The sequence below is a fragment of the Microcaecilia unicolor genome, chromosome 3 (assembly GCF_901765095.1).
Source record: "Microcaecilia unicolor chromosome 3, aMicUni1.1, whole genome shotgun sequence".
NCBI lineage: Eukaryota > Metazoa > Chordata > Amphibia > Gymnophiona > Siphonopidae > Microcaecilia > Microcaecilia unicolor.
This window is the reverse complement of record NC_044033.1, coordinates 352,433,225-352,461,172: the sequence shown is the minus strand read 5'-3', so window position 1 is coordinate 352,461,172 and position 27,948 is coordinate 352,433,225. Positions and strand designations below refer to the sequence as shown.

Sequence of the window (27,948 nt, the reverse complement as noted above, 5' to 3'; positions counted from 1 at the left end):
ATGCTTACAGTGCTACATTTATTATTCGGGGTTATAAAATAGCAACTGCTGGCTACCAGTTGGGGAGGTTTGCTAACCTCGGTCAAAGGTTAATAGCTGCATGCTAGTAGGTTATGGACATGACCAGCAATACAAGCAGTATTTGTTGCTTTGCGTGGCCTAAGTGTGTGAGAAAGTATAGGCCTGGCAAATTCCAGGTTACAGAGGAAGATGGTGCAGTGCCAAGCAGTACTTTGCAGTTGCTTCTTAAATAGGTTTTGTAATACGGATAGAATCCATCTTGGTAATATTGCAATTTTATTTAACAAGAACCCCATAAGCATCTTCATTTTTGCTATAATACTGTAGTTGGCAAAGTGGGCCCAGCCAAATGGCACTAAAACATCCAATGGTATTTATAAAGTTATGGCTGGATCAGTGATCCATAGCGGGTAGCATGAGGAAAAGAGCCACACAGGATACAAAGGCAGTTGTTTTCCCCTTAGGAGCCAGCTGAGAGAAAATGTACTGGCAGTCTGGCAAGCCTTGTGTTTCTGCCTTCACATAATAATCCTCATTTGACTAAACTGCTGTCATGTGTTTGGTTGCTTTAAGATGTTGGGGTTAAAGTTTTTCTTTTCCTTACAGTTTTGAAGTTTTGGCTCTCCTGGTATACAATAATACAAATAACATCACATTAGAAGATCGTATTATTACCACAAACTCAGACAACAGAATAATTCCATAGGAGAGGGGTTGAAGCTAGGCCGGATTGATGTTGATCCAATTGGTAAGTACAACAGTTTTTTTCAGATAGACAGCCTTTCACCACCATATGCGTACCTATAAATTTGCTATGTTTCCTTGGCTTCATTTTGGAACCAGAAATCAAAAAATTCTAATATTCTCCTAGAAACAAATTAACTTTAGTTTTTAGAATTATAGACATCTACCCATGATATTGGGGCATTCTATAATATGCATTCCTTCTCTTTGTTGTGTAGATGTGCTCATTGGCAAGGGCAATTTGTATACTGAGGTTGTAAATAAATACCTCTGCAGAGGATGCCCCAAAGTTTACGTAGATTGCTCCAGAACTTTGTCAACCAATCTAAAAAAAACGTTTCCCTTAAACATACATATACGTGTTCTGAAATGTCAACATACGTTTATGTTGCCATGTTCATTTCATTGATATTTTGGACATTGACAATTGCAATGGGTGCTGTCACTGCACATAACCACTCCTGTATGTATTTTAGAAAATACTCTACAATGGCAGATCCTTTGCTAAAATACTACCTGGATGTCTCAATTCTGATCAGAATGGTCTTTCTAAAATGTACTTTCACATCAATAGGATCAGCTATTTTGTTTGGTACTCACATTAGGCGTTCTAGTCTGTAGTTTCCTGAATCACCCCTGGAATCCTTTTTATAAAAACTGGCATTAGTTAGCCACTCTCCAATTCATATATCCAGACAGCCCAAAACACAGTAGCCAGGTTGCTATTTGGTAAAACACGATTCCAAAGCACCACACCACTCCGTGAAAAACTATACTGGCTTCCAATCAGAGAACGCATCACTTTCAAAACCTGCACCCTGGTCCATAAGATTATCTACGGTGAAGTCCCAGGTTACATGATTGACCTGATTAGTGTCCCAACCAGAAATAGTACCAGTTCATCACGGACTTACCTGAATCTCCACTACCCAAATTGCAAAGGACTTTAATACAAGACAACCCATGTGCCCAACTTCTCTTACAAAAGCACACGACTGTGGAACGCACTGCCACAAGCTGTGAAAACAATATACGATCACCTAAAATTCAGAAAATCATTAAAGACTCATCTATTCGGAAAGGCATACCCGACTGACCCAACTTAAATGCCTCAACTCTGCAACACTTCACTACCAAAGATCGTATTGGACATTATCAAACCCTCCTTACCTTTAACCCCACGTGCCTGAATCTTATCTTCCCTGTTCCACCATAGCATCTTTTGTACTCGTCCCCTACCGGACTTGGCGAATGCCTTTACGGTACTATGTAAGCCACATTGAGCCTGCAAATAGGTGGGAAAATGTGGGATACAAATGTAATAAATAAATAAATATATGGGCTAGTAGCCTGATTTCTCCACAAGCTCTATAAAGCTTTTCAAATTAGACCCCTTCTAAGTTTGCTCTAATAAACTACATCCAGCTTTGTACAATAAGAAATTCCATATCAGCTGAAAAACTGACAGCTGATAGGTGTAAATTCTTGTATGAAGGAGACAGACAGGTGCAGTCCCAAGCCTTCCACAGTCTACATGGCAGACCTGGGCCACGTGTAAGTAAATTAAATTTGCCCCTACTGTAGACAGCTGTGTGAGGATGATAAACTAACAAAGCTGCTAAATTATGACCTTCTTTTGGTTGATCTCTAATTCCTACTTTAAGGAAACTGCACCCATTCCCATCCACTCTCTGACACACACAGCCTACCCATCAAAGTTGAGTTACGGATCAAGAAAGGGATCTGGGTGTCGTCGTCGATGATACGCTGAAACCTTCTGCTCAGTGTGCTGCTGCGGCTAGGAAAGCGAATAGAATGTTGGGTGTTATTAAGAAGGGTATGGAGTCCAGGTGTGCGGATGTTATAATGCCGTTGTATCGCTCCATGGTGCGACCGCACCTGGAGTATTGTGTTCAGTACTGGTCTCCGTATCTCAAAAAAGATATAGTAGAATTGGAAAAGGTACAGCGAAGGGCGACAAAAATGATAGTGGGGATGGGACGACTTTCCTATGAAGAGAGGCTGAGAAGGCTAGGGCTTTTCAGCTTGGAGAAGAGACGGCTGAGGGGAGATATGATAGAAGTGTATAAAATAATGAGTGGAATGGATCGGGTGGATGTGAAGCGACTGTTCACGCTATCCAAAATACTAGGACTAGAGGGCATGAGTTGAAGCTACAGTGTGGTAAATTTAAAACGAATCGGAGAAAATTTTTCTTCACCCAACGTGTAATTAGACTCTGGAATTCATTGCCGGAGAACGTGGTACGGGCGGTTAGCTTGACGGAGTTTAAAAAGGGGTTAGATAGATTCCTAAAGGACAAGTCCATAGACCGCTATTAAATGGACTGGAAAAATTCCTCATTTTTAGGTACAACTTGTCTGGAATGTTTTTACGTTTGGGGAGCGTGCCAGGTGCCCTTGACCTGGATTGGCCACTGTCGGTGACAGGATGCTGGGCTAGATGGACCTTTGGTCTTTCCCAGTATGGCACTACTTATGTACTTATGTACTTATGTAACCTCTAATCCTCCACAATCCTTGGGCAGCAGGAGAGTAGCTAAACCGATAAACTGACATTCTTTTATTCCACATAAAGGGTAGGTGAGAACTCCTAAGCTGCAAAAACATCAGCACACATAGAAATTTTTTGCTGTTCTGTGAACTTGAAACTGTGGTGTCTCATGATTATTGTACCACACTGGCTAAGGGTTCCAGAACCAGTATAAGAGACAGAGACGCTTATTTTTGAAAGAGGAAAACATCCAAAAAGTGTCACAAAGCAGCATTTGGACATTTTTCTACTCATAACATCCAAATTGGTATTTTCAAAACCTATTTTGCTGATGTTTAGCTATGCAATTCGCCTGCAGTGTGTCCAAAGCACATGGGGCATGTTGGGGGCATTTTGGGGGTGGGATGAGGGTAGGTGTAGAGCATTCCTAACACTTAGATGTTTTACATCCATAATGGAACAAAACAAAAACATCTATAGCTGAAACTTCAACGTTTTGGTCTAGACCTGTTTTCAGAACGAATAAGGCACAAAAATGTTCCCTAAATGACCAGATGACCACTGGAGGGAATCAGGGATGACCCCCCCCCCCTTACTCCCCCAGTGGTCAATGACCCTCTCCCATCCCCAAAAATGTTGTAGCCAGGTCTATTATAGCAGCATGCAGGTCCCTGGAGTAATATAGTGGTGAGTGCAGTGCACTGTAGACAGGTGGACCCAGGCCCATACTTGTTATAATTGTGATGGAAACCATGAGCCCTCCCAAACTCACCAAAGCCCTACTGTAGGTACCTCTTCACCTATAAGGGCTATTCTAGAGGTGTACAGTTTGGGGCATTGGGTTTTGGAGGACTCAGCAGACAAGATAATGGTGAAATGTGTACCTGGGAGCATTTATTTGAAATCCACTGCAGTGCTCCCTAGGATGCCCCATTGCTCTCCTGGGATGTCTGGAGGATCAATCTACTAGAAATGCTGGTCCCTCTTACATCTCAATGGCTTGATTTTCTACGTTTTCATTTATATGGATTTTTTCCAAAAATGGCCTAAAAAGATAAACACATACATCACAAAACCTTGTTATAAACAATATTTTCAGGAAAAAAAAAGATAGACAATTTGCTTTTTTGAAAATGGCTACTTTTGCTATTTGGATTTTGGACATTTTGAGCAAAACATCCAAAATTGGACTAGACATCATATCGAAAATGCCCCTCCACGGGGTACTGTTGTCTCATGTCCTGTACAATATCACATTAAGAAGAGTGTGTCCAATTTATTAAAATCTGAACTGGTGCGACACTAATATCCAAGTTATAAATCTCTCAGGGAACTCAAATTTTGCAAGATACACTTAAACTTACAAGAAATTCTACAGGATCCCTTATCATAAGTCCATAAGTATTGCCATACTGGGACAGACCTAAGGTCCATCAAGCCCAGCATCCAACAGTGACCAATCCAGGTCACAAGTACCTGGCAAGATCCCAAAACAGTACAATACATTTTATGCTGCTTACCCTAGAAATAAGCAGTGGATTTTCCCTATATCCATTTTAATAATGGTCTATGGACTTTTCCTTTAGAAAGCCAGCCAAACCTTTTTAAACGCTGCTAAGCTAACTGCTTTTACTACATTCTCCAGCATCGAATTCCAGTTTAATTACACGTTGAGTGAAAAAATATTTTCTCTGACTCATTTTAAATTTACTACTTTGTAGCTTCATTGGGTGCCCCCTAATCCTAGTATTTTTGGAAAGAGTAAACAAGCGATTAATCTCTATCCATTCCACTCCACTCATTATTTTATAGACCTCTCTCTGTCATATCACTCCTCAATCATCTTTTCTCCAAGCTGAAGAGCCTTAGCCGCTTTAGCCTTGCTTCATAGGGAAGTCATCCCATCCCCTTTTATCATTTTCGTCATCCTTTTCTGTACCTTTTCTAATTCCATTATCTCCTTTTTGAGATGTAGTCAGGGCCATTCCAAGGCAAGATGCTGCCTGAGGCAGAGCCAACATGCCCCCACCCCCCTCCGGGCCAAGATGGCACCTCCCCTTTGTGACGTTTTACCTCACGGTGATGTTCCAAACCCAGCAGCGGCAGCAATTCCCATACACTGCCCTGCCACCACCGGTACCTGCCTGTTCCCTTTTACAGCGGCTGCCTGAACCTCTGACGAAACGGGAAGTTACATCAGAGAGGTGGCTGCAGTAAAGGGAAGAGGCAGGTACTGGCGGCAGCAGGGCAGCATATGGGAATCACTGCCGCTGTCGGGTTTGGAATGTCACCGTGAGGTAAAACGTCATGAAGGGGGAGAGATGCTGCCCCTCCGAGGTGCCACTCCTGATGAGTGCTGCCTGAGGCCCCTGCCTCAGGTGGCCTAATGATTGGTCCACCCCTGGAGACGGTGACCAGAATTGAACACAATATACGAGTTGCGGTCGCACCATGGAGCAATACAAAGACATTATAACATCCTCATTTTTCTTTTCCATTCCTTTCCTAATAATGCCTAACATTCTATTTGCTTTCTTAGCTGCAGCAGCACACTGAGCAGAGGGTTTCAACGTATCATCAATGCTGACACCTAGATCCTTTCCTGGTCGGTGACGCCTAATGTGGAACCATGCACTCCGTAGCTATAATTCGGATTCCTCTTTCCCACATGCATCACTTTGCACTTGCTCATATTAAATGTCATCAGCCATTTAGATGCCCAGTCTCCCAGACTTGTATGGTCCTCTTGTAATTTTTCACAATCCTCTTGTGATTTAACAACTTTGAATTACTTTGTATCGTCAGCAAATTTAATTACCTCACTAGTTACTCCCATCTCTAGATCATTTATAAATATATTAAAAAGCAGTGGTCCCAGCACAGACCCCTGGGGAACCCCACTATCTACCCTTCTCCATTGAGAATACTGACCATTTAACCCTACTCTCTCTGTTTTCTATCTTTTAACCAGCTTTTAATCTACAATAGAACACTACCTCCTATCCCATGACTCTCCAGTTTCCTCTGGAGTCTTTCATGAGGTACTTTGTCAAATGCCTTTTGAAAATCCAGATACACAATATCGACCAGCTCACCTTTATCTATGTGTTTGTTCACCCCTTCAAAGAAATGTAATAAATTGGTGAGGCAAGATTTCCCTTCACTAAATCCATGTTGGCTTCTCATTAATCCATGGTTTTGAATATGCTCTTAAATTTTGTTCTTTATAATAGTCTCTACTATTTTGCCTGGCTACAGGATTATTTGCAGCTGCACCAAGGTGATGCTCTCCTTTTAGAAGACCTCCCTCCTCCAAGGCAGTATCAGTATCCAATAATAACTCTAGAACTGTTGATTTGGTCTTTTCTGTTAGGTAATATATAGCAACCTCCGAGTGTTATTTGCTGACTGCCTACCCTTAACAAAATCCGTTTGATCTTCATAAACTAGTAGAAGAATAATCTGTTCCAGTCAAAGATAAAGAGCTTTATATGAGCCGCAGTTAGTTGGATCTTTGTCTTTTGTATGGATTAAAGTAATAAGCATGTCAATGAGTCTGTTTGCTACAGGATTAAATGTTCTTAGGTAACTTAAACAGCTTACAAAGCGGTGAAGTGTATACCTCCCAAAGCTGCCTGGAAAAATCAATGGAGATCCATCAGGGCATGTTATGTGATAGAGCCTTCAGGGTCCTTCCTGTGTCAGATTTGATGATTGGGATCTGACAGATGTCACCACATCTCTGCATTGAGCACTGGGAGTCCCAGCTTACTCATAAAGTCTGCCAAGATGCCATGTCCTCAGTATGATTCTTGAACAATGCAGAGCACTGTTCCAGTGCGTTGCCCCTGTGCTGCTAAGCAGACAGTGGCATATTTTATTATTATGTTTATTTATTTAAAACATGTTCAGCCTCTCTTTCAATTTCTAAGTGGGTTACAATTTGACATCAAAAACAAGAATAATTGAGACAAAATATAGCACAATAGAATATAAAATCAAATAAAACCCAATGCACTTTCTCTACCATGCTATCAGTAGAAATCAAACAAAATAAAACATGGAAAAGAAAATAAGATGATACCTTTTTATTGTACATAACTTAATACATTTCTTGATAAGCTTTCGAAGGTTGCCCTTCTTCGTCAGATCGGAAATAAGCAAATGTGGTAGCTGATAGTATATATAAGTGAAACATCCAAGCATTTCATTGACAGTCTAGCAGGGTGGGGGTGGGTAGGAGGTATGCATGGGGACATCAAAGCATTTCATTGATAGTCCAACAGGATGGGTGTGGGTAGGTGAGAGGAGGGTGATAAACAGAGAAATACAACTTTATGGTTTATAATGGGCTAGAAAACCCAGATCCTTGTTAAGTCCTGTCTGTTGGGTGTCAAAATATTCAATCATTCTGACTTCAAAGGTCTTACGTTCCTGTATTGTTTTAAAGTTACCTTTCAGGATTCTTACTGTGAAATCACTGGTGCAGTGTTCTGGTCTTGTAAAGTTCTGGTCTTGTAAAGTTCTGGTCTTGTAAAGTTCTGGCCCACAGGGGTGGGAACCTGACTGGCACCTACCATGCTAGAAAGCTAATTTAAACAAATAAGTTCTAAATTTCTTCCTAAGAAGCAGCTAAATCATTTTCACTCTTCAGCTCTAATGGTAAAGAATTTCATAGACTGGGGCCAGCCACTGAGCGCATTCTTTGGCTTGCATTTACATGTCTCATGGACAAAAGGCACTTCTAGTAGATGCTGAGTACTGCAACTGAACCTGCAGGTCAATGTATAAGACTCAAATGGATGAACTATAACCAAATGGATTGTGCCTAGATTGATTTTAAAAAGAAGTACCTAACCATGACTCTCTTACTCAACACCCTCACTTATCACCCCTACCACTGCAATTTCCCCACCCCTAGCTGTCTGTTCGTCTGTCCAATTTAGATTGTAAGCTCTGTTGAGCAGGGACTGTCTTTTCATGTTAATTTGTACAGCACTGCGTAAGTCTAGTAGCGCTATAGAAATGTTTAATATTAGTAGTAGTAGTAAGTACCAAAAGTTTATATATCACCTGCCATTTAATTGCCAACCAATGCAATGAAATAAGGGAGAGAGTAATATAATCACATTTACCAATGTCCATTCACACATGGGAGTTGGCAATCTAAATCATTTATTACACCTGAACTCCAGTATATTTAAAGTTTACAAAATATCTTTATTGAAAAAATGTGCCGTTAACAATCAGCACTTATCCTGGCTAAAATCAGTACTACACTCATTCATTCATTCACCAATCACACAAAGTACCTGACTAAACTCTTCATCAATACCCACTCACTGAAATATACATAAACCATTATCATTCGCAATTATTACAATATTCCAAAGCTTTGGATTGCTGTTAATTTCCAATTGAATCTCTCATCCCGGCTTTCCACTCGGGTACTTTGTTCAGACTAAGCTATACTGGTTACACCATCAGTCCGCTTAGTTATAGTCTCTTGTGCAATCCACCTTTGCAAAATGTAATGTTTTTAATGTTTTTAAGTCCTCCATACAGGTACACGGTGAAAGGTAACAATTCCACTGTTCATCATCAGCTGTTCCTCATTCGAATGCCGGTTCCCCAATGCTGGACCGCATTTCGCTCACTTCGTCAGGAGAAACCACCACCACATCTAAAACAACACGAACCCATTAACACCCCTCTGTAACTAAATCCATACATCATGGTGAATCACAATATAAACCCAATATCACACTTACTTTCTCAAATTAAACCAGCTGCACGCCAGACTGGGACATCCCAACACGTGGGTTAACAACCGCTACGCTGAAGCTAACTGGAGAGGCCAGAACGCCATCTTTAAATAGCTGTATCACTTACGTCACCCAAACTTTTTCTTAAAGAGACACTACCTCAAACCCATTCTACCTCCTGGTTAAGGCCAGCAGGAGCCACCGTTCCCCATGTGTATATGTACCGTTGTCCAATGGATAATAGACGGAAGCTAATATTACCCCCCTATTGTTGCTTAAGGGGATCTGTGTCAAAATCACACACCGAAGCTGTTCTATAGTGTGATTAGATGCATTCCAATGAGCAACAAGTGGATTAACTATCTTATTGAGCCGTAAATTAATAACATGCTCTACTAGCCTGTTTTTTAACTGTCGTTTAGTATGCCTTATGTAGTAAAGACCACAAGGGCATATAATACAATATATTACCTGTGCACTAGTGCAACAGGTCTTTTGCCGTAAAATAAATACCTTATCACTATGAGGTATAGGAATGGCCCCAGTATCCAAAGAATATTGGCAGTACACACACATCCCACAAGGGGAGTGTCAGCCCTCCTCGTTATTCCTGATAGGTCTCTTCAATAATTCACCCACATTTGCTTGTCGTTTATACGCCACCTTCGTGCGTTCCCTGAACTCAGGGTGGACCGAAAGCACGTGCCAATATCTATGTATAATCTCACAGATGGCCGATGCCTTCTGTGAAAATGGAATGACACATGCCAAGGCTTTTCGAGGAGATCTTGGCTTGGGCAAAAACAACCACGATCGGTGAGCATAAAGGGCCCTCTTATACGCTTTCTTGAGGACCCCCAAGGGGTAACCGCGGGCTCTAAACCTCTCAGTCATGATATTAGCTTGTTTCTTGAATTCCATGGTAGACGAACACAGCCGTCGCAACCGCAATAACTGAGCAACCGGTACACCTCTCTTTAAGCCATGATGATGAAAACTTTGATAGTGAAGTAGGGTGTTACAGTCAGTCGGTTTGCGGAAAATAGTAGTAGCAAATTTCCCTTCAGTTGTCCTAATAATTTTAATATCCAGGAATTCCAATTCGTATTGATCTATTCTAGAGGTAAACTTAATATTAGAGTCCACGGTATTTAAATACCCCAAGAAGGCCCGCAATTCAGCTATGGGGCCCCGCCAGAATAACACCACATCGTCAATGTATCGCTTCCACAGGACTATATGCCTATACCACTGAGACATATACACATGCCTCCTCTCAAACTAGGTCATATAGAGGCAAGTTAATGAGGGCGCTACAGTCGCCCCCATAGCCACCCCTTGGACCTGTATATAAAATTGATCCCCAAATTCGAAATAATTATGACATATAACAAATGTCAATAGTTATTTCAACGCCACAATTTTTATTCTGGGGATCAATTTTATATACAGGTTACCCCTTGGGGGTCCTCAAGAAAGCGGATAAGAGGGCCCTTTATGCTCACCAAATGTGGTTGTTTTTGCCCAAGTCTAGATCTCCTCGAAAAAGCCTTGGCATGTGTCATTCCATTTTCACAGAAGGCATCAGCCATCTGTGAGATTATACATAGATATTGGCACGTGCTTTCGGTCCACCCTGAGTTCAGGGAAAGGCCGAAGGTGGCGTATAAATGACAAGTGAATGTGGGTGAATTATTGAAGAGACCTATCAGGAATAACGAGGAGGGGAGACACTCCTCTTGTGGGATGTGTGTGTACTGCCAATATTCTTTGGATACTGGGGCCATTCCTATACCTCATAGTGATAAGGTATTTATTTTATGGCAAAAGACCTGTTGCACTAGTGCACAGGTAGTATATTGTATTATATGCCCTTGTGGTCTTTACTACATAAGGCATACTAAACGACAGTTAAAAAACCAAGAAAGGGATCTAGGTGTCTTCATTGCTGATACATTGAAACCTTCTGCTCAGTGTGCTCCTGCGGCTATGAAAGCAAATAGAATGTTAGGTATTATTAGGAAAGGAATGTAAAGCAAAAATGAGGATGTTATAATGCCTTTGTATCGCTCCATGGTGAGACCACACCTCGAATATTGTGTTCAATTCTGGTCGCCGCATCTCAAAAAAGATACAGTGGAATTAGAAAAGGTGCAGAGAAGGGTGACGAAAGTGATAAAGGGGATGGGACAACTTCCCTATGAGGAAAGGCTAAAGCGGCTAGGGCTCTTCAGCTTGGAGAAAAGACAGCTGAGGGGAGATACGATAGAGGTCTATAAAATAATGAGTGGAGTTGAACGGGTAGATGTGAAGCGTCTGTTCACGCTTTCCAAAAATACTAGGACTAGGGGGCATGCGATGAAGCTACAATATACTAAATTTAAAACGAATCAGAGAAAATGTTTCTTCACTCAACGTGTAATTAAACTCTGGAATTTGTTGCCAGAGAATGTGGTAAAGGCGGTTAGCTTAGCGGAGTTTAAAAAAGGTTTGGACGGCTTCCTAAAGGAAAAGTCCATAGACCGTTATTAAATGGACTTGGGGAAAATCCACTAATTCTGGAATAAGCAGTATAAAATGTTTTGTACATTTTTGGGATCTTGCAGGGCATTTGTGACCTGGATTGGCCACTGTTGTAAACAGAATGCTGGATGCGATGGACCTTTGGTCTGTCCCAGTATGGCAATACTTATGCACTTATGTGTTGGAAAGTGTGAGTGCCCCACAAACCACAAAATACCTACTGAACTCACATATAGGTGACACTTGCAGGCATAAGGGCTATTGCATTAGTACAGTATAATTTATGCTATTCCTGGAGGGTTCACTATACAATATAAGGGGGTTATGATGTGATCTGTACCTGAGACCTTTTATGTGAAGTTCACTGCAGTGCCCCCTAGGCTGCCACACTGCTCTGCTGGAATGTGTGTGTGGCCAGTTTAGTAAGACTGCTGGCCCTCATACATCCCAATGGCTTGTTTTGTGCATTTTTCCCTTGGATGTTTTTTGTTTGAAAGTGATCCTTAAAGAAAGATGCACTGAGCACAAAAACATCTAGAATAGGGCAATTTTCAAACTAAAAAGACAGGTGTTTTTCTGGTATGAAAATTACTATGTTTGGCACTAAATTTTTGGACTTTTTTTGCGAAACATCCAAAATGAGATTCAGACCTCCTGCCTTCACCTCTACTGAAGGATGCAGATGAAATCTTAGTGCTTCTCCCAAACCTACTTTGCCACCATTCTCTCTATTTTCAGCCCAGCAATGCTGCTGATCACTGTTTGCCTTTGAGATATTGTTGGTACCCAGTTATAGTTTCCATGAGTCAATATCTACTGCTACTACTGCTATTAATCATTTCTATAGTGCTACCAGACACAGGAATGTACACAAACATGTAAGAGACGGTCTCTGCTTAACAGAACTTAGAATCTATTTAAGCCAGATAAACTAGACAAATAAGGAGTTTTATTTATTACAGTGCATGATTAAAACAACATGGATATTGAACAGGTGAATAAGGAGTTAAAGCAGCCTCAAAAAGATGGGCTGTTAGCATGGATTTGAATAGGGCTGAAGACAGAACATAATGTACTGACTCAAGAAGTCTATCCCAGGCATACAGTGTAGAAAGATGGATGGAGCAAATTCTGGAGTTGGTGATGGAAGAGAAGAGTACAGGTAAGAGTTACTTAGTGATGAACAGAGTTTCTGTAGAGGCATGTCAAACTAATCAGACGCAAATATTAAATAAATAAATAAATAAATAGGCAAAAGGACAAAGATAATGGTAACCAAACAACAAACAGCCAGCATAGTAAAAGTAAACAAAAGAATAAAAATAAATAAAACCAAGAAGGTCACATTTGCCAAAGAGTTTCTGTAGAGGCATGTCATGTTCTAATTCAAGGTTGACATAGCATATCTGACACATCTGTTCAACTCAACTGAGTTCCCTGTGCCAACAATTTTCTAAAACATCGCATAGCGAATGTCAGCAATTCCTTTGGGGGGTGTCAAAAATCTTGGTATTGTTCTCTGGCATTATCTTTGTGCAGGAAAAAGCATAGCATAGAACAGTTAAGCTTTTATGGTGAATTCAAGATGAAGAATTTTCATTTGTACAGTGTATTTTGTTTATTGTTTTATGCTATTATGTGTGTTGTTATGGAAACCACCTAGGTTTTAGGTAGTATATACATTTAGTAACATATTTTATGGAATACTAATTAGGTTCAAATTTTCTTTTCACAGAGGAATGCCCTGCTGATGAATCTCCTGCTTCCTATCACTGGCCAGAAACCAAGCCTGCTATGACAATGGTGATGAATTGCCAGGGGAGCACAGTCCAAAACACCTCCAGAAAGTGGTAAGAATGAAGAAGAGTCCACTAAACCAAAATGTGGCTTCTAAAGGAGCTTAATGTGAAACCCAGATTGCAAAATGTTCAGTTTCTTTGCAAAGAGAAATAATTATAATGCCAGGTTTAGGAAGCTCGGTAACAGTCCTGAACTCAGAGGGTCATGTGCATAGAGTATAAGAGGCTTGGGGAGGCTAAGCCTCCCCAGCCCAATCTTGACGTTCCCCTGGCTGCTGCCCTCACAAACGCAGGGCTTCCGCAGCAGCCAGGGAGCTCTCCCACCGTCCTTCCTGCTCTCCCCGTCGGGGAGTCCCCGACTTGCAGCTCTCCTTGCCCCCCCACATGTGACCCCACCCCCCGCCAGGGCCCACCCAACATCCCCTTGCAATTTGCCTGCCTCAGTCCCTGACTCCCTAAAGCATTCTTATCTTCACCCGTACCCGTCGCCGTACCCGCCGCGTCCACTCCTCCGGCTCTCTCTGATGCACTTCCTGTTAAACAGGAAGTGCATCAGAGAGAGCCGGAGGACGCGGCAAAGGGGAGCGGGAACGGAGCTGCCTGTGAGAATGAATGGCAGGCAGCGCTGACGACGACGGGTACGGGTGAAGACAAGAATGCTGCAGGGAGTCAGGGACCGAGGCAGCATGCTGGCTGGTAGAGGTGAGAGAGGGAGGTGGGAAATGTTGGGGGGAGATGCATGGGGAGAGAGAGGGAGAAATGCTGGATGTGAAAGAGGAGGGAGGGACAGATGCACAGCAAGAGAAAAGGGGAAATGTTGAACATGGATGTGGGAGGGAGGGAGACACAGAGAGAGATGCTGTATGGGGATGGGAGGGATGCTATAAGGGGAAGGAAGAGGAAGAAAGAGATAGATGTTGGGCCCAGGGTGCAAGGAAAGGAGATACTGAGAGTGATATGGGCAGTGGGAGAGAAGAAGGAGGGAAGAGAGGTTGTACATGGGGATGGATGAGAGGGAGGGAGGGATAGATATACACTAGAGGGGAAAGAGAAAAAGAGGGAGATTGTGGATCCAGGGACAGAAGAGAGTGAGGAGAAATGCTGGATATGGATGGAGGGGAAATTGCTGAATTTAAGGGCTGGATTGAAACACTTTGAGGGCAGATTTTTAAAGTGGAGAAAGGATAGGGACAGGGCTACAGATGGTAGGCAGGACGCATAAGGACACAGGAGGATGGTGGACATGGTGAGAGAAAAAATATCAAATGGAAAGAAGACACTGCATAAAACAGAAAACACTGGGACCAAAGCGAATAGAAAAACTAAATGATCAGACAACAAAGGTAGAAAAAAGTATTTTATTCAGAATTTATTAACTGGAATATGTCAGCTTTTGGAAATATGCATATGTGATGTTTTGCATGTAAGTTTCAATTTTTCTAGTATTGCTGCATGCTGAGTCTGACTTCTTGAGGTAACTTTCCAGTTCAGTATTTTGCCTTCATATCTGTTGTGTCATGTGTTTTTCATGCGTGATCAAGGTGCAGTATTCTGCTAGCGTGTAGTATTTTCAACCCTTTTTGGTTTTTTTTTTTTTTGTTTCACTAGGTTGTGCACTGGTGTTTTAGAGCCCGGTGTATTTACAGTGCTGCCTTTCCACACATAAGGTTGTAGCTCGTCCTGTCCTTGGAATTAGTACTGTTATGGTTTGGTAAGGTTATGAGTGTGTTTTTGCACAAGTTTGTGTATAGTGTTTTGCAGTGGAGAGATTGTGTATTGGCCTTACTGAGGTGGCACCAAATCATCAGAAAGGGTTTTAGAGCCTAAATCATGACACACTACTTCTTGAAGGATCTACATATAGTCGTTCATAAAAGGAGCTCATTGTGAACACTTTCCACCCTAAAAGGGTGTTTTGTGGCTCTACATGAGAATTATGATCCCTTGTTTCATATTGTTGACGGTCTGCATTTTCCGTATGGGTGGTATATTGGTTTATTAGGGTCTGCCCAGTGTTATGGTACAGTACGGTTTATGAGTGTGTTTTTGCACAAATTTGTGCATAGTGTTTTGCAGTTGAGTAATTGTGGTTAGTACATGCTTTGAGCAACCACTTTATTCTTTGATATATGATACATATTTAATATCTAAATTTAATAAAAGGTATTAATTGTGACTTATTTTTACTTATTTTTTTTCTGTGTTGTCAGACAATTATAGATGTAAGCCCCGCCCCTGTCCCCACCCCTAACCCCGCCCCCTTTAGCCTCCCCAAACAGTTGGGCCACCGACCGCCTATGGTCATGTGTTTGCTTATTTTGCTTATTTTGTGCTTCAGAGCCTGAAATTGAATTGGAAATACTGTTAATGTAGTGTGATCAGTCTTACAATGGGTGTAATTTTAAAAGGCTTCCGCGGGGTATAGGTTTCTAAAAGTTTGAGTTACCTGCATACAAAAAATGGTTATACATTCAAAGTTTTAGAAAGAAAAAGAATGTGTGTGTACAACAGTTTCCATGTCATACTGTTTGCTTAAAAACGGAGCATGTTGAGGGCAGGTTATTGACGTGTTCATGTACTACAGTTTTTACAACATTAGTATTCGTATACATAATTAAGCAGGCACACATTTTTATACCTGCCATATAAGATGCCTCGGATAGGAGTAACTATTTTGAAACTTGATGGTTGGATTCATGTTTTGTGCTATCTCAGGATTATCCTCCTCCTTCCCCTCCTGACTATGAGTTTTCAGTCTTTGTTTATCAATCTTTGTGCTCTTCCATCCTTTCTAGCCTCTTTCCTTATCAACATTTTTTTTCTTTGCCCTGATCGGTGTCACTCTTTGTGTTCCCTGTCTATCTTTCTGTTCGAGCTTTGTGTCTATCTGCCTACCTGCTCTTGCTGTGTGTGTGTGTGCGCGCATGCACGCACCCGCATATGGCTATTAGATCCATAAAGAACATCTTTCAAAAAATGGAAGAAAGATCCAAATGAAGAAAATAAAGAGCAGCATAAGCATTGGCAATTTAGATGTAAAGCATTGATAAAGATGGCTAAAAGAGAATTTGAAAAGAAGCTTGCCATTGAGACAAAAACATACAACAAAAACTCCATCAGGTATATTAGAAGCAGACAGCCTGTGAGGGAGTCAGTTGGACCATTAGATGATCAAGGAGCACATGAGGAGGACAAGACCATAGCAGAGAGACTAAATGAATTCTTTGCTTCGGTCTTTACTGAGAATGAAAGGCTGCTACCTCTGCTAGAAATGGTATTGAAGGGTGACAATACAGAGGAACTGAAATAAATCCCGGTAAACCTGGTAGATGTAGTTAGCCAAATTGACAAGTTAAAGAGCAGCAAATCACCTAGACTGGAATGTGTGCACCCCAGGATACTGAAAGTACTGAAAAATAAAATTATAGATGTTTTATTGGTCTGTAACCTGTCATTAAAATCATCCACATTATCTGGAGATTGGAAGGTGGCAAATTTTAAAAGGATTCTGGGTGATTTATGAAACCAGAGACCTGTAAGCCTGACTGTCCCGGGCAAATTGGTAGAAACCATTATAAATAACAAAATTGCGGAACACTTACACAACCATGGTTTAATTGAATTAGCCAAGGGAAGTCTTGCCTCACCAATTTGCTACATTTTTTGAAGATGTGATTAACACATGGATAAAGGTGAGCCAGTTGATGTAGTGTATCTAGATATTCAGAAAGCATTTGACAAAGTCCCTCCTGAGAGACACTTGAAGATATGGGATAGCAGGAAATGTCCTATTGTGGATTGGGAACTGGTTAAAATAAAAAAACAGAGAGTAGAGTTAAATGACCAATTCTCTCAGTGGAAGAAAGATGAATAGTGAGTACTACAAGGATCCATACTGGGACCAGTACTTTTTAACATATTTGTAAATTATCTGGATATGGGAATGATGAGTGAGATGATCAGATTTGCAGATGACATGAAATTATTCAAAAGTTGTTAAATTGCATATGGATTGTGAGAAATTCCAGGAGGATCTTGAGAGTCTGGAAGACCAGGCATGAAATTTAATGCGACTAACTGCAAGTAACATAGTAGATGACGGCAGAAAAAGACCTGCACGGTCCATCCAGTCTGCCCAACAAGATAACTCATATGTGCTACTTTTTGTGTATACCTTACCTTGATTTGTATCTGTCTTTTTCAGGGCACAGACCGTATAAGTCTGCCCAGCACCAGCCCCTTGATTTGTATCTGTCTTTTTCAGGGCACAGACCGTATAAGTCTGCCCAGCACTAGCCCCGCCTCCCAACCACCAGCCCCTTGATTTGTATCTGTCTTTTTTCAGTGCACCGACCGTATAAGTCTGCCCAGCACTAACCCCGCCTCTCAACCACTAGCCCCGCCTCTGCCATCCAATCTCCGCTAAGCTCCTGAGGATCCCTTCCTTCCGAACAGGATTCCTTTATGTTTAATCCATGCATGTTTGAATTTGATGCACTTTGGGAAAAATAGACCAAAATTATAGTTACATAATGCTAGGTTGCACATTAGGAGTCACCACCAAAGAAAGGATGTAGGTGCCATTGTGGACAACACATTGATATCTTCTGGTTAGTATGTGACAGCGGCCAAAAAAGCAAACAGAATGTTAGGAATTATAAGGAAAGAAGTAGAGAATCAAACTAAGAATACCATAATGCCTCTGTATTACTCCACGGTGAGATTGAACCTTGAGTATTGTGTGCAATTCTGGTCACTTCATCTGAAAAAATATGTCTTGAAACTTGGAAAAATGCAGAAAAGAGAAACCAAAATGATTAAGGGGATAGAAGGCTTCTCAGATGAAGAAAAGCTAAAGATGTTAGGGCTCTTCAGCATGGAGAAGAGACAGCTGAGGGGAGATGCAAGTCGACTGCTGTTTCCTAAAGGACAAAGGTTAGGGGACACTCAATGAAGTTGTGTAATAACACATTTAAAACAAATAGGAAAAAATATTTTTTTTTCACTCAATGTATAGCTAATCTCTAGAACTCATTTCTGGAGGAAGTGGTAAAAGCAGTTAATGTAGCTGGGTTTACAAAAGGTTTGGACAAATTCCTGGCAGGAAAACTCCATAAACCTTTACTAAGGTAGACATAGGGAAAGCCATTACTTACCTCTGGGGTTAAGCAGTATGGAATCTTGCTACTTTTTGGGACTCTGCCAGGTACTTGTGACCTGGAAGGGAAGGGCTGCCGTTAGAAACAGGATACTGGGCTAAATGGACCCTTTATCTGACTCATTAGGGCATCTCTTATGTTCTTAGTGCTGGTGGTGGGCCTGGTGTGTTGCTGTTTATTCTCAGTCTACTGATTGGATAGTGTATTTAGAATGAGTGTGCTAGGAACGTCTGATTTTGACTGGTTGTATCCAGTGTAACGTGCATGTTATTTAGCAAGTAATGCACAAAGAGGTTCTGCATCCACCTTACCGACCGTGATAGCAGGCAGTGATAATCCTATGAAAATGTTAACAACAAGCAGGTTAATATTAAAATGAGCATTCTGAGCGATGCACAGAAAGGAACGTGCAAAGTTTCCTTTAATGTGCAAAATTTCCCGTGAGGTCTGGGCCTGTCGTTGTATGAAGACAACGTCTGAGAGAAGAACTCTGCTTGCATTTTTCAATAGCAAAACTTGTCCGAGAGCAAAGAACAACTTAGAAGGACAGAGAAACAAGCAGAGAGGGCGGATTTCATCAAGGAGGAGATTTTTTTCAATAGCAAATTGCTCTGATGCTGATTCCACCTTCCTCCTGCAGCTTACTTGCCTTCCCTCATGCTGCCCCTGATGATTTTGTTTGGGAATCTCTTCTTCACTAAAGCACCCCCCCCCCTCAGCTGACATCATACGGCTTTCCCCAGTCAATTGGCTGTCTGCTTACGTCTCTGCCCCCTCCCTGCTGACATCATAGGGGGCGGAGAAACAAGCAGATTCCAATCAGCTGGGGAAAGCCACTGTGATGTCAGCTGGGGGGGGGGGGACAGAGAAACAAGCAGACAGCCAGTCAGCTGGGGAAGGCTTCTATGATGTCAGCTGGAGGGGGGCTTTCAGCAAGGAGGAGATTCCCAAGTGAAAATCTTTGGGGGCAGCCTGAGGGAAGGCAAGTAAGCTGCAGGAGGAAGGTAAAATCAGAATCAGAGCACTGCAGGGGAAAAGAGACAGGGGGACAATGGAACCAGCAAGTACTGAAGGGGAAAGGAGAGAGTACAGCAGTCGGATTCCTGGGCATGCGCAGAACGTGGACACTTACTGAGACTGTTCTGCACATATGCTAGGTGCTTTCCCTACTGAACTGCTTGGCAAATTTACATGAATCTCATTTTCATGCGATTTCCTGTCATGTCCCCTACCTCAACACAAGCGGCGTCCTTGGGCTGCCCAGGTCCCGTCGACATGCACACTTGACTGGCACAGCCCTGAACCATGTGTGTGTAGTTCTTCTCTGGCTGCAGGCTCCTTGATTGCTTTGCTTCCACCCACCTGGGTCTGCTCTTCCTCTGCCTGGCTTCCCTTGCTTCTCTCCTATTGGTCTTCTGGTTCCTCCTTCCCCTGCTCTTGTCCAATGGCTGTGCCCCTTTTCCCTGCTTACGTCAGACACCAGCACTTTATCAGCTGAGCTTGTAGGAGTATTTCCCTGTGTGTCTCACCTTATACCTTAGCGATATTTTCTTACCTGATACCATAATAAATCTAATATATATATCTCAGCCTACAGTCTCAGCTACAGTTCTTTCTAACGGAAGTATTTGGCTAGGTTCCAAGGTTCCCACCCCTAGACCTAATTCAGGATTATTTGCTTGCATATAGTTCTGCTTAGGGGAACCTGGACACAGGTAATTTATTATCTGTGATTTATCCTACAAGCTCTCCCTAGACTCCTTGCTTCGGCTTCTACTTTGGTACGTGTTACTTGCTCAGTAGTGTGCTTCTCCTCTACTTTGTTCTTCGTTGCTGACTCTGCCTGTACCTGGATTACTCTTGTGTCTGCTGCCTGCCTACTGACCTTGCCTGTACCTGGATTACTCTTCTGTCTGCTGCCTGCCTCCTGACCTTGCCTGTACCTGGATTAGTCTCGTGTCTGCTGCCTGCCTACTGACTCTGCCTGTACCTGGATTACTCTCATGTCTGCTGCCAGCCTACTGACTCTGCCTGTACCTGGATCACTCTATTGCCTGCTGCCTGCCTGGCCATCACGTTCATCACCCCGCTTCCTGCTAAATCTCGTAAGCCCCACAGGCCGCCCGCACCTAGGGGCTCAACCTCTGGGGAATGGCGGTCAGCGCAGGTGAAACCCGGGGTCGTCCAGCCGCCAAGCAGAACCTGGTCCAAGTACCGGGCTCGGCAGCGCTCTACTTGGTACAAGAACTCACAGGTCTGACATTTCCTTTGAGTATCGCTCGCCATTTCAAAGTCAGTAACTTCTACCATGGATCTAAACGGACACAGTTTATAATGGGGACTTTTGAGCATCGGCCTCTCAGTCCCTCAAATTTACTGCTAATGCTCACTGTAGTACTTGCATTGTGCGAAAGAAAACTTCTTTCTGGATTTCATAAGATGTAACATGTATAGGCAACTTATCCAGTTGCGCTTGGAAGTTCTTTTTGATCAAACCTGTGGCATCCAAAACGGGATATATTTCAATATCTTTCTGCCTCATTTTCTTAGTCTTGGACTTCACTAATCCTGTGCACCTATCTGCCTGCTTTTCCTAGCTATGCTCCTAAATAATATATGTTTTTCAAATAGGTTTAAGTTTCTATCAATTTGTCATACTACCTCTATTGAGGCATGAATCGAGGTGGTTTACATATACTTTACAGGTACTTGCACTGTCCCTGCTGGGCTCACAATCTACGTATATTGTACCTGGGGCAATGGAGGGCTAAGTGGCTTGCCCAGGGTCACACAGACCTGCAGAGGGAAATGAACCTGGTTCCCCAGGATCAAAGTCCACTGCACTAACCATTAGGCCACTCCTCCACTTATTTTCTATACTGATTGCTTCATGCAGCTGCCCTATAGGTATGTAGGGTTGATACATTCTGTGTGAATTTCTTTTCTTTTATGAGTGCCTGTGGGATATCTGTTAGTGTCAAGGAATGTTTTGTCACACTGTCATTGCTATTTCTCACTGATTCCTTAGACTAGGATGAGGTATGTCTTGCACTTGCACATACTGTTCTCTACAATGATCCAATAGTGGTGTCTATGTTGCAGTTCAGAAATGTACAATAGACCCAGCACAGCTCAGTGAAGCTTCAGGCAGCTATTATTACAAAGACACTGCCTAATTGCATTGCCTAGGTCCCCAGCTGTATGAAATGTAGCAGCTAAAAAGAAAAAAAAAACCCCAGTGTCCTTAAGAATGAAATCTACTGTATCTGTTTCCTTTGCCTATTTTGCCAATTAATATTTATTGTTTATTCAGTTTTATTAACTGCTTTTAACAACACAGTGTACAGAAGAAATAAAAAGATCAAAGACTAAAAACAATGGACTTAAACAGATTTTAACAGAGGGGAGAATAAGGAAGGAAAGGGTGGGCAAGAAGCACAGAGGGGGAGGGAAAAGCAGACTTGCTGAACGGAAGCAAAAGACCAAACAGTACCTCACCCAGCCCCAGTTATTGAGGATGAAAAAGGCACCTAATCTGTGTTAAAGGCCTTGGCAAAATGACAGGTTTTGAGTTCTGCTTTAACTTAGACCCAGATGCTCAAAACTCTGGTGCTGTATAAAATAGCACCAGAAAATGCTGTTAGCACTGAGCATTGGGAATTTAGGAGGGAAGGGATGTGCTTAGCATATGTGCACAAGCCTAGTTGAACAGGGAAGCGCATGCAAGAGCTCACGCAGCGCCAATGACCACAGAGCCCATTTCATGGAATAGAGCAGGAAAACCAGGGGCAGAAAAATCTAAGGACACCAGGTGAAGCGTGGAGCAGCCAAGTTCCGGGTTCTTAAAATGAACCAGAGTACATAAGTACATAAGTATTGCCTTACTGGGAAAGACCAAAGATCCATCAAGCCCAGCATCCTGTTTCTAACAGTGGCCAATCCAGGTCACAAATACCTGGCAAGATCCCCAAAAAGTACAAAACATTTTATACTGCTTATCCCAGAAATAGTGGATTTTCCCCAAGTCCATTTATTATTATTTGTTACATTTGTATCCCACATTTTCCCACCTTTTGCAGGCTTAATGTGGCTTACATATCACCCTTAACGGCGTTAGCCGATTACGGTCTGAAAAAATACATGGTATGAATGAATATAAAGTGATATTGTGGTAGAATGAGGTACATGTAAGGTAGTTACAGCTGGGGGAACTTAGAGAGGAAAAGGGGGAAGAAGAGTCAGGTAATGTTCGTTAAGGTCTTTGGTTGCATCGTGTCGCAAGTGAACAGTCATTTTTATGTTGGGTCGGTGGGGTATGCTCTTGTGAACAAGGTCTGTCTTTAGTGCTTTCCAAAAATTTAGGTGGTCGAGTGTAGTTTTTACTGCTTTTGGCAATGCGTTACATTTAATAATGGTCTATGGACTTTTCCTTTAGGAAGCCGTCCAGACCTTTTTAAAACTCTGCTATGCTAATCGCCTTTACCATATTCTCTGGCAACAAATTCCAGAGTTTAATTACACGTTGAGTGACGAAACCTTTTCTCCGATTCGTTTTAAATTTACTACATTGTAGCTTCATCGCATGCCCCCTAGTCCTAGTATTTTTGGAAAGAGTAAACAGACACTTCACATCTACCCGTTCAATTCCACTCATTATTTTCTAGACCTCTATCATATCTCCCCTCAGCTGTCTTTTCTCCAAGCTGAAGAGCCCTAGCCGCTTTAGCCTTTCCTCATAGGGAAGTCGTCCCATCCCCTTTATCACTTTCGTCACCCTTCTCTGCACCTTTTCTAATTCCACTATATCTTTTTTGAGATGCAGCGACCAGAATTGAACACAATATTCGAGGTGTGGTCTCACCATGGAGCGATACAAAGGCATTATAACATCCTCATTTTTGCTTTACATTCCTTTCCTAATAATGCCTAACATTCTATTTGCTTTCATAGCCGCAGCAGCACACTGAGCAGAAGGTTTCAATGTATCAGCAACGACGACACCTAGATCCCTTTCTTGGTCCGTGACTCCTAATGTGGAACCTTGCATGACGTAGCTATAATTTGGGTTCCTCTTTCCCACATGCATCACTTTGCACTTGTTCACATTAAACATCATCTGCCGTTTAGATGCCCAGTCTCCCAGTCTCGTAAGGTTCTCTTGTAATTTTTCACAATCCTCCCGCGATTTAACAACTTTGAATAACTTTGTGTCATCAGCAAATTTAATTACCTCACTAGTTACTCCCATCTCTAGATCATTTATAAATATGTTAAAAATCAGCGGTCCCAGCACAGACCCCTGGGGAACCCCACTAACTACCCTTCTCCATTGAGAATACTGACCATTTAACCCTACTCTCTGTTTCTATCTTTTAACCGGTTTTTAATCCACAATAGAACGCTACCTCCCATCCCATGACTCTCCAATTTCCTCTGGAGTCTTTCATGAGGTACTTTGTCAAAGTACCTCAATATGAACTGGCTCACCTGTATCTACATGTTTGTTCACCCCTTCAAAGAAATGTAGGGGTGAACCAGTGGTGTGCTGGTAAATGTTTAACAACAGGCTTTCTCCCCGGTCCACTTCTGTGCCCCCCCCCACCTCTGCGCCCCTCGTCCACCTCTGCGCCCCCCCCAAAAAAAAATTGCAGAGCTGGCTTTAGCCGGGGAGAGAGCCTGGGGAGGGGGGCAATGCATAGCTCTGGGAAAAAAAAATTAAATGATCCCAGGTTCCAATCTAATTCATGTTTAATGTGGGATAAAATGCCATAAATAAGTAAATAAATATAAATTTTTAATGTTGAGCACCTGATTCTCAAAGTGGACATATTCCAAACACTATAATGAAAATAAAATGATTTTTTTTCTACCTTTGTTGTCTGGTGACTTTGTTTTTCTGATCATGCTGGCCCAGTATCCGATTCTGCTGCTATCTGTCCTCTTAACTCCGTTTTCAGGTCTTCCTTTCCATTTATTTCTTTACTTTCTGCCTTGCTTCTTCATTTCTTGCCCTACATCCGTTAATAAAAGCTGGGTCCTCCGCAGACTTGACTGTCCAGTGGATCCAGCTTCTGCCTATGTTCTTCATCCATGTGTTTTTCTCCTCTCTTCCTTTTCCCTCATCTCATCTTCTTCCTCACTCCCCTCCATCTATGTCCAGCATTTCTTCTCTCTCCCTTCCCTTTCCTCCACCCATGTCCAGCAACCCTCCTCTCCCCCCCTGCCCTCCCCTCCATCCACCCACCCATGTCCAGCAACTCTCCTCTCCTCTCCCCTACCCTCCCTCCCTCCATCCATCCATCCATCCATATCAGCAATTCTCTTCTCTCCCCTGCCCTCCCCTCCATCCACCCATGTCAGCAATTCTCTCCTCTCCCCTGCCCCCCTCCAGCCACCCATACCCATCGATTCTCTCCCCTGCCCCCCTCCAGCCACCCACCCACCCATGTCCAGCAACTCTCCTCTCCCCTGCCCTCCCTCCATCCATCCATATCAGCAATTCTCTTCTCTCCCCTGCCCTCCCCTCCATCCACCCATGTCAGCAATTCTCTGCTCTCCCCTGCCCCCCCCTCAAGCCACCCATACCCATCGATTCATGTCCAGCAACTCTCCTCTCCCCTGCCCTCCCTCCATCATCCTATCAGCAATTCTCTTCTCTCCCCTGCCCTCCCCTCCATCCACCCATGTCAGCAATTCTCTGCTCTCCCCTGCCCCCCCTCAAGCCACCCATACCCCATCGATTCTCTCCCCGCCCCCCCTCCAGCCACCCATACCCAGCGATTCTCTCCCCTGCCCCCCTCCAGCCACCCATACCCATTGATTCTCACTGCTTCCCCTGCCCCCTCCAGCCACCCATACCCAGCGATTTTCTCCCCTGCCCCCCCTCCACCCACCCATACACCCATCGATTCCCTTCTCTCCCCTGCACCCCCCAGCAGCACCTCTCTGCTCTCTCCCCTCGCACTTCCATGCCTCTTGCTCTTGCCCGTCACCATCTTCTCCGTTTAATTTTTTTTAAGCAGTGTTAACACGTCAGCAGGAACAGGCTGCTTCAGCCAATCCCAGGGGCCTTCCTTCAGCGTGTTTCACCCCCGAGGGATGAAGGAAGGCCCCTGGGATTGACTGAAGCAGCCTGTTCCTGCTAACGTGTTAATTCTTTTTTTTAAGCAGTGTTAGCGCCGGTTCGCGCGACAAAGCTAAAGAAGGGGGGGAGGAGAAACAAGCGCTGCGTGTGCCGAAGATTGCCGGAAACCACATGGGACGCCGTCGACACTGCAGGTGGGGACCAGACCAGAGCCCAAATTTTGGGAGACGATTGTTAAAGTAGCTACTTTAACAACCGGCTCCCAAAATTCTGAAAAAAATAACAACTGGCTCTCGCGGGCCGGTGCAAGTCGGCTCCAGCACACCAATGGGGTGAACAATCATGCGCAACATGTGAGTGTCTGCAGCTGGCAAACTTTTCCTCCCCCAGCAAAACAAATGGCAATCTGATTTAAGGGACTATGTTTGCACCCAAACGTGAAGTGGAAGTACTTTCGCCTCTCACTTCCTGTTCTCTCCATGGCTCACAACCCTAATGCCAGCTCCAAGCTGGCGTAGGATTGACAGCGGAAAGAATGCCCTTGTTTGGCACGCTGTCCGCTGAGCATTGGGAAAGAATAGGGAGAAATCTGATTAGTATGCATGTGCATGCTCATTGCACTCAGAGCTGGCAAGCTCGTTGATTCACAGACTCACTGTCTCTTAGCATTCGACAGTAGCAAATGCAGGCACTAGTCCTGTGCTAATAGACTCTAGCACCCACATTTGCTTCTGAGCATTGGGGCCTCAATGCAAGAAGTTTCTGTTTGCAAGCCAACACAAAGTATGATGCTCCATTGAGCTGAGGTCAAATATGTGAAGGAAGAGCAAGCAAATCATCTGTAGGCATATTTTGGAGGGTGGAGAGCAGGGGGTGTAAGTGCACTTGTTTTCTACATCTCTAGCACGGCATGGCATGGTATCTCTCCCTCCCCGCCAGTCCGGTATCTCTTTTCCTTCGCTTCCCTTCTCTCCACCCCTTCGTAGTCTGACACCTCTTTCCCTTCTGTCCCCACCTACCGGCGCTGCAGTCTTCTTTCAGCAGCATCACAGATCAAGGCAGCCTCATTGCCTTCTGGCCCCAGAAGTCTTCTTTCTGCACTACTTCCTGTTCCCGTGTAGGCGGGATGATTCAGAAGGAAGACTTCTGGAGCCAGCAGGAGACGGGACTGTCTCGATCTGACTTTTAGAAGTAGTGCTGAATACTGTGCCTGAGCCTGTTTTGGACTTCTACAGCCTCTCTTGTTTGCCTGATTTGCTTTAGAGGAAAGAATCTCCTAGGCTGCTGAATACAGGGCCTTTTACATTTCCCTTCAGAACCACAAGAAAAGATTCCTCTTGCCCAGTGATTGACTGATGTCATCCTCTATTACATCATCCTGTAAAATGGGCAGATTAGGAGTTGCAGCATCATAATGTTCCTCTTTGTGCTAATAGAGGGCCCATTATTAAACTGTTTAACCAGTCAGGAATGGTTCTTGGGCAGTTAAAGAATGTTATCTCTTGCTGAATATCCACGGTTAGCAGCTAGCCGCTAATAAGCTATGTTGTGTGACATAAATAGCAGGCCTATCTTTAACCACTAAGCACTTAACCAGTTAGCGCTCAATATAGGCTTAGCCAGTTAAGTTGCCATGGTCAGAAATGAAACCAGATACTCAATGCCAGTCACCGGAAACAGCCTGGCATTGAATATCTAGGTTTAATGCTGGCAGCAGACAGCAAAAGTACTGCCTGCCACCAGCTTTATATCAGGGGAAGTGGGCACACTTTTCTTATTGTGCTATACTCTAAGAACAATGCTGAACACAGCAATAACCATAACTTCTAGGCTAAAGGTGTCTGTTCTGAGTGTATGAGGCAGATATTGGTAGCCCGATTTATCCAAATTCTTAAGTAACCAAAGAGCGAATTAGTAATAAATCCCATTATCATACTGTATTGTACAGATTCATTTCAATTTGACAGGATGACATTCTCCTTGGATTTCCTGTGTACTGTCCTTTCTTCTTCAGCCTAAGGTCATTGGTCAAACGTGCATGTCACCAATTGTATCTGTTAGCCAGGAATGGCTATGCCATAACAAGTCTATGTAAGCCACATTGAGCCTGCAAATAGGTGGGATAATGTGGGATACAAATGCAACAAATAAATAAATAAATAAATTCCAATATTTATTTCTCGCACAAAGAAATGTTTTCCTCTGGATTAGGTAATCCAAATCAACTGAAACTTTAGTAAAACAGTGTGTAATGGCTTCTTTTCTCTTTTAGCTTTATTGATGTTTACAACTACACATCTTATTGGGGACCGCCTGATCTAAGGAACTGCAGTGGTAAG

At 43.0% G+C, this 27,948-nt stretch overlaps 1 protein-coding gene and 1 long non-coding RNA gene across 2 annotated transcripts in view; both read left to right on the top strand.

Moving 5' to 3' along the window:
• Positions 1 to 27,948, top strand: part of ADGRG6 (adhesion G protein-coupled receptor G6) — a 491,599-nt gene that overhangs the window by 375,418 nt on the left and 88,233 nt on the right.
• LOC115466919 lies at positions 693 to 27,908 on the top strand. The gene is made up of 3 exons (XR_003941617.1): positions 693 to 769; positions 13,303 to 13,417; positions 27,882 to 27,908. It is a non-coding gene; the product is annotated as an uncharacterized LOC115466919 (long non-coding RNA).